The sequence below is a fragment of the Meleagris gallopavo genome, chromosome Z (genome assembly GCF_000146605.3).
Source record: "Meleagris gallopavo isolate NT-WF06-2002-E0010 breed Aviagen turkey brand Nicholas breeding stock chromosome Z, Turkey_5.1, whole genome shotgun sequence".
Taxonomy (NCBI): domain Eukaryota; kingdom Metazoa; phylum Chordata; class Aves; order Galliformes; family Phasianidae; genus Meleagris; species Meleagris gallopavo.
The window spans coordinates 58,603,227-58,609,563 of NC_015041.2; positions in this window are offsets into that span (position 1 = coordinate 58,603,227).

The window sequence follows — 6,337 nt, forward strand, 5'->3', positions numbered from 1 at the left end:
CCCTTCTCTTGTCCTCCCCTCCATTTTTGTAAAGGAGAGGATTGTAAAGTTCCCTTCTGGCTTTAAAATCAGTGGAGCTATCCATGCTAACAGTACTTTACAGAAGCTTGCTACATGGCAAATAGCTGTGCCTGCATTAAATTTCTTTGGGAAATAACCTAAAAATCTTAATCTGATGGCTATAGTTCGTCATAGTTGCTGATGTATTTTGAAAGACCAGAGAGCATGCACTAAATTAGGGCATGTACACCCTTACTGCAGCACTGGGAGCAAAAAGACAGTGGAGGCCCAGGAACACCTACCAACTAGAAGACAGGAATACATATACTTGGAAGTCAAGTGTGATATTCTAATAGGGAATACAACTAACGTGAAAGCACAGGTTAGCTGAAGATCAGTTCTGGAAGATGGATCTCTTAGCACATCTGCATTGGGAGTTACTTGTAAACAGCTGCTTAAAGGAGTGTGCTGTACGAAGGTAAACCAAGAGTTTAAGCATCCCGGTTAGGCCTGGGAAATTTGCTGCAGTATGTGTTGAAATGTCTGAGAATCATGGTTTAGCACAGCCTGAATTCTACTTCAGGCACTGTTCTTTCCAAAGGGATGAGTTACTAACAGCTGATTAGATGGGACATTTTGTGTGGCTGATATCCTAACACACATCTGCCTACAGGTAATATGAACTCCTAACACTGCAGAAACACCACTAGCAGTGTAATGCTACTTAAAGAAGGAGAATCACCTAAAAGTGGGCAGTATTGTCATCACAGAGGCATAAAATCTTCACAGGGTTGGACAGCTAGCTGTTGGGTGGGAGGAGAGAGATGGTATTTCCTCTTTTGACACTATAATCTTTTTGCTGCGAAGTTGTGTCCGCATCTTGCAGTTATAGTTATAGTGGGATGTCCAAAAATAGGCTAATGCCACCATAGGTCTGTGAGAACAGAGATTTGGAAGATGTGTCACTGAAAGCTGGTCTACTTGTTGCAGGAAAATGTCTCCATCACCCTATGCAACTGCTTGCACAGGGAACAAAAATGAAGACATGTTCAAAGCAAAAATAAAACATATTTTTAAGTGAAGTTAATTACAGATTATCAACTCTTAAGAAATCTGGTAATTGTAAAATAAAAACAAAAATGTTATACAGATTCAAGGGCAAATACTTCACCTATGAATAGCAAATGACTGCATGTTTATTGAGAAAGTTAAGACATTAAAACAGAAATTTCTAACCCACAAGCAAAACCAGTATAGTTTTGCTGAGAAGAATATTCTTGTTGTCAAAAGCCAGTACTGAAGTTAAAAGAAGAAGAACATTTAGCTACAATTTAAGAGTCTCCCTGGAGAATGGGGAAGTGGAGTGCAGCAAGGCAAAGCATTGGTAGGAGACATCTAGATTTAATTAACAGGAAAGGCAGTGGCATTCCAGCTGCTAGGCCAAACCCAACCAGTGGCTGACCTACGTTTGCATTTTAAATGTGAACGACTTGGCTCCCTATAGCATAACTTGAAGAAAAAGCACTGAAACAGAAGTGTTTTGTTATTTTCTTCAATCTTTTACTAATTTGGTGGATGGATACATGAAAACTAACAGCCTTGGCATTTGTCTTTACCCTCTTCAAATCTTGATTGATGCCTTAGCGGAACTTGAAGTCATTCTTGTTTAATTGGATTTTTGGGAGACTCAGGAAACAACCTCAGAATGAGAGTTTGCTGCTACAAGTAGCTACTGCAAGCCCACAGAGGATCGGCTTATGAGGCAACTATGATTCAACATTCAGAAAAACATTAAATAAAATGGTAACCTCAAATAATTTAGATCTGTGAGGGAAAGAGCTCCTTTCTGGGCCCATCCATTCTACACATCTGGTAACCAGTGTGACATATAAGAGCTCAGTGATAGGTGAAATTAAAGATACATTTCTGAATGAGCTATCAAGCTGTTGAGAATACTTGTTGGCCCTGGCTGTTAGAAAAGTGGATCATTTTGGTAAGGCAGCCAAATCCAAATGTGAAAGGATACCATTGGGTAGTCTTTTTAAATGGTATGGTAACATAGAAGAGTGTGCAGAATGCAAAAAGAGGGCAATGCTATACAATTAGCAAGGCACTGTATTTGATGTCTGGCCTCCTCTTTTTGAAAAATATCTCTATAGAAGTGGTCACTCATTCTAACATCAGTAAGGATTTCTGCATCCTCTACAGGATGAACCAGGCCAGAAATGTTGACAGTCCTACAGAAGCAATTTTCTTTCCTTACCTTTCCTTCCCCACCGCCCCCCCCACAGTATTCATGAAAAGTGGGAATAACTAAAGAATATTCACATATTGAAACTGAAAAATTCACCCCTGAACACCAGGCTGACTCTCAAGAGCTCCTCAGAGGTTCAGCTTTGGGGATGGGGGAGGAACTGGTGATAGGTAACCTCAAAAAGATAGAGCTCTCTGTTAATGCAACTATGTTTATGTTTCATTTTCAACCTTGTTTCCTTAACTACTTGAGAATCAGAGGTACGTTTTTCTTACATGTGACAGATTATGTCTTTAATTAGCAGGCTCACCAGGAAGAAAATTTATTTCTAACAAAATTCTATAGAAACTACTCAGAATTTTGAACGTTTTTTCAGTGTTTACCTTTCTGAAATTTTAATTTCATTACCTACCATATTATGCTCAGAAAAAGGAATTTCTTATTGAGTAAATAAGCAATATTGATGACGAATTTGAAAAAAAAATCACATTGTGATATGTTCTCTTTCACAAAATTGGAATTGTTTGACATTTATTTTTATTCTCACTGCGCAGTGAGTGGCCTGGTGTCTTGCATATCACACAGTTCCCATCTAATCACTGAACTGAAACAAATTATTTGCACTTTGGTAGGAGGAGAAAGGATTTTTTCTGAAGCAAGTCCAAATCTAATAACACTAGTGAGACCTGCTATGAGTTCTGACTGATGGATATTTTTTTTTTCCTAAATTTAGGCTTAAAACCATTCATTTGTGACAGCCCTGTCACATTTCCAATTTATTTAGGGTCTATTTTCCCTCTACCTTGGTATTTCTACAGGTGTCTTTAATGAAGTTTGGATATAACAAGTATTTTTTTCAGTCAAATGCACACAATATGAAAAAAAAAAGTCACTGTTGATTACACATTCACCGAATGTATCACCAGGACATTTTCCTCCAGTTTACGTTAGGATCTATCCCCTTAAAATTACTTCAGTAGCTCAGCAATTAATTAATCCTACAATCTTCACTTTAGGTGCTATCCCATTGAATTCCCTGTTCACAGATCAATGTACAAATTTACTTCAACAGTGCCCCTAGATCTTCATCAGAACACAGAGTGAGGTGCTTTGTCTTACTAGGAGATGTTTTTGAAGATTCTGGCTATAACCTTTTTTTAGAAAAAAATGTTTAGGAATCTTTTGCATTATACTGTTAGAGGGAGGAAGGAAGGAAGGAAGGAAGGAAGGAAGGAAGGAAGGAAGGAAGGAAGGAAGGAAGGAAGGAAGGAAGGAAGGAAGGAAGAAAATTGAAAGAAGCAGGGAAAATAAAGCTTGCTCTGTTTGGAAAAGCAACTAACTCATAGTGAACTACATTTCAGAAACTGTTGCAAACTGCATAGCTGAAAGTTACCGGTTTTTAATCTGTAGGCATATGCTCAGTTTTGAAGTCAAGCCTGTGCAGGCATGCTCTACTGATCACAGTCTGTGACAATTAATTTAATTTACTGTTTTGAGAGCAGATTTCATATTCTGTCATCATATAAAGGAAGGGCACTCACAGCACAGGAAGAAAGTCAGCTGAACAGCTGATATGCTTTCTAACACAAGAACATACCTCATGTGTCCTGTACATGCCATAAGTACAAAACATGCTTAATATTGTTGAGAAAGTTCTTCGCTGATGCAAACATCCTGCAGACAGAATGGGGAGGGAGATACCACGTGCTCATGTCACTTTTTCCATGATACAGTATGCAGATAGGGGCTTCCTTTAGCAATTTCAGCAACAAAGGTGGAGAAATATCAGGCATAGTCGCACCTGGGGAATGTGGGCACTGCAGGATTTCAATAGAGGTGTGTAACGATGGAAAATCACAAAAAAACATCTTTCTTTGTAATGTGAAGTCACAAGTACTGTCAGAATTTTTCTGTGCTCAATCAAGCATTGAGCTGGAGTGAATGTATTTGAGTGTATTTCTGTCAGAAAGAAGGAAAGGTTGTTGATACTGCTGGTCTTTAGGAAAGATCAACCTAAAATGAGAGCATTCTTGGCCTGTTGAAGCTACAACTTCAGAAGTGTTTGAGAAGTTCTGTGGAATATGACATGGAAACAGCTCCTGCAATGCCAAATCTCCCACAGGCACAGTATTTCCCCAAATTGCATTAATGTTTGATGTCAATGTTGTGCTCAACACTGTGAAATGAATTTCAATATAAAATGTTTCAGATTTATGGTAACTGCTAGAAACTGTTATGAATATATCCGCTTAAGGCCTGGTAATATCCATGGAAGGACTCACAGTGATGGGATTTGCCTGTAAATCTTTGGCTCCATCTTAGAATGCAGCTTGCTAAAATGGATGGCTAAGACCATATTTTCATTCCAAGTTTTTCTGCAAAAAAACTTTGCTGTTTTCCTTACCTCTGTGCCAATATACTTTCTGTTATGAGCTGGTTTCTGGTTTTAAACATGGAATATGCAGGCACTCATATGCTGGCACATTTAAGAAGGAGTTAAAGGTATAATGCCTGAGTTGAGAATCTCTTTGGTCCACTCAGCCAGCTGTCCTGGAGCAAGAGAACAGTGCTGCTAACCTCCAAGATCGATCCATGAGCCCCCAAAGCAGAAATGCTGTGCTTTTATGTTGCATCTCTCCTTCCTAATTCATATTTATTTCTCTGGTGCATAGCAGTATATGCAAACAGCCACAGTCCTGCTTTGTGATGAACTGCATGTTTAGTCTCCAGACCATCGCCAAAGAAAATGTCATTAAGCAAAGCAGGCATTTGACACTTTTGTGTTGTGCAGAGAGAAAATCATTCCCTTGGCCTCCCCAGAGCAGCTGATCTTTGGTCTCTGCTGTCATTCACTGCATGCAGCATTCTGTCTGCTGATAGGTGGCTGCAGGCTCAGAGAAGGTTTAAAGATGCATGTCCACAGAAAATGAGGTAGGAAGAGCTTTGTGATTGCTCCTTACAGACCTCTCAGATACAAAAACAATTATTTGTTACCTCAATCCCTGACACAGCTGGAGACTTTTTATTGTCTTTGTTCTCCTATGGTTGGGTAAGTACTCCAATGTTCAGCAATGCAACTGTCACACTGCAAAGGATTGTAGCATTGTCACATGGCAAAGGATTTATGTTGTCAACTAATTCTGGGTCATGTCATTCATTTCACATCTGAGAAACTGAGGCATGGAGAGGTGAATTGGTTTGTAGAAGGACATCTGGGAGGCTCTGCCTCTCACCCCGAATAAGGGATAGAAGGCAGTATGCAAAGCTCTGGGATCACTTTACAGACAGCTGCTCATGCAGTGATGCTCCAACCTTGGTTCCTCCTTTCTTTCAGACCAGGGCTACAAAGTGCCTTCTTTCCATCCTATACCCAGCAAAAACTGTTTCCTATGTGATTAATTGAACGCTCAGAAAAAAACTCAGTTGTGTTTGAAAATGACATTAACATCTACTCATGCTTCCTAATATATATGGCTGTCCTCAACAGGTTTGATTGGTGGTGTGGTGGCTTTCCATATCGAATTTCTGTATACTCATGAAACAGCCGACCATCTGTCCTACTCCTTCGACATTCCCAAAGACTAACCTAGGACTTTCACTTGGTACTGAACAAATAGACATCATGCAATTACTTCAGGTCAGCTCCAAAATGTACATGGGCAACAGATTTCCTGATACGCAAGTGGAACAAATCAGTGCCAAAACAAACAGGTAGAGAAAGGGTGGGAAACTCCTGTAAGACAGAGTCAGGTTAGAGCGTATCGCGGTTACTTAAATAAACAAGCAAGTACATATGTTTGTGTTTATGTAAACAATACATATAAATGTGTGTAAGTATACACACGTTCCCTTCCAACCCAAGCCATTCTATGATTCCATGTACTTGATCTCGTGGCAACACTGCCCGTGGCAGGGAGGTTGGAACTTGATGATCCTTGAGGTCCCTTCCAACCCAAGACATTCTATGATTCTATGATATATTCCTACATCATATCTTTCACTTAGGTATTTTTTGTCTGTCACCTCTTTAAACTGATTTTGAAACAGAAGAAGAGAGTGGTAGAGTGCAGATGTTGTTTGTAA